We start from the raw sequence: 1,452 nt of genomic DNA on the forward strand, positions 1-1,452 counted from the left end.
TCCCATGTTCTGAAAGACTGGAGCCTTTACTAGACCTCACATAGCTAATACACCTTGAGATCACTGAAGACTGCTAGCCTACTGTGTACTCAAACTGTTTAACCTGCTCTTAGGAGTACAATGTAACCATTAACCTTCCTTGCCTTGGATTTTACAGAGCTTTTACAACCAAAGCTAATGCACAGCTATAATCTTAAATGATGAACTATTCCATGCCTTTGACACAGAAAATGCATGTGCATCATTTGCTGAAAGCAGCAAATACAGAAGCTGAAAGCAACTTCCTAAACCCTGCCATAGAGGTTAAAAGCAACCATTTATGGATGCTCATTGATAGACAGTAGTGCTTGTTACCTGAGTCAGCTGGAGTCACTGACAGTCCCTCAAACTCTACCAGAGTTTTCTGTAAAGTGACCCATTCTTTCCCCCATGTGACTCTTCCTGTGTTGTTCAAAAGAAATAGAGCAAAGGTCTGTATCCTGTCCTTGTTAGGGACAGACACACAGAGCTCGTACAACAGCCAAAGAAACAGAAACACCGAGACAGACACGGAGTCAGGGACAGATTCACAAGACAGACTTCGGGCAGGCCCAGATTCAGACTCATGCAACAGACAAACGACACAGGGAGAATGGCGAAGAGAATTCAAATCTGGACTTGACCTTGGTTAAGTAATTCCAAAGGGAAGTGCTTTTATTTCTTCCCCTCATGTGACACCGATGCCTTATTGGTGACTTGAGGTTAATCACTAGTTCATATAATATGCACACTTAGTCATCACAAGAGACTATAACATTTCCTCAATAAACCACTTGATGCATTTTTTTAATTGTAGGTAATTACTCATGTCTAATCGTCAATATTAGAAGATGCTTGGCTATATTATATTGCTCCAGTTAAATGACACTGGTGATGGACATTTATGACCTGTTTCAGAAACACAGAGTCCAGGGGGTGGGGAGATCATTTTAAGGCAAGTGAAAGAAAACAGATGCAGTGGAAGGATTGGCTGGAGTCAGTTGCTGTGTATCATTTAAGCTGAGGGGATCGATGGACATTTTTGGCAGAGGACTGACGTTATTTTTCTTTCCCCTCTAAGTTCCCATCACTTGGATATTGTGCCAACACTGTGGCAAGGTTTGGGAGAGGCACACCTCACACAACCATGTGACAACCCAGCCATCCTGCTAATGAACTACAAAACAATTGACATTCACATTTTAATCTTTATATTTTATTTTATTTTATTTATTTTTTGGTTTTTCAAGACAGGGTTTCTCTGTGTAGCTTTGCCTTTCCTGGAACTCGCTTTGGAGACCAGGCTGGCCTCGAACTCACAAAGATCAACCTGCCTCTGCCTCCCGAGTGCTGGGATTAAAGACGTGCACCACCACCGCCCAGCTTAATCTTTACTTTTAATGTGTGTGTGTGTGTGTGTGTGTGTGTGTGTGT

General features: G+C 42.1%; 1 non-coding gene across 1 annotated transcript; it reads right to left on the bottom strand.

Annotated features, from left to right (window-relative positions):
- Positions 1-1,103: 1,103 nt before the first annotated feature.
- LOC121830637 (small nucleolar RNA U13) lies at positions 1,104-1,207 on the bottom strand. The gene has a single exon (XR_006073853.1). It is a non-coding gene; the product is annotated as a small nucleolar RNA U13 (small nucleolar RNA).
- Between the last annotated feature and the right edge of the window lie 245 nt (positions 1,208-1,452).

Source organism: Peromyscus maniculatus, chromosome 6 (assembly GCF_049852395.1).
Source record: "Peromyscus maniculatus bairdii isolate BWxNUB_F1_BW_parent chromosome 6, HU_Pman_BW_mat_3.1, whole genome shotgun sequence".
Classification (NCBI taxonomy): Eukaryota; Metazoa; Chordata; class Mammalia; order Rodentia; family Cricetidae; genus Peromyscus; species Peromyscus maniculatus.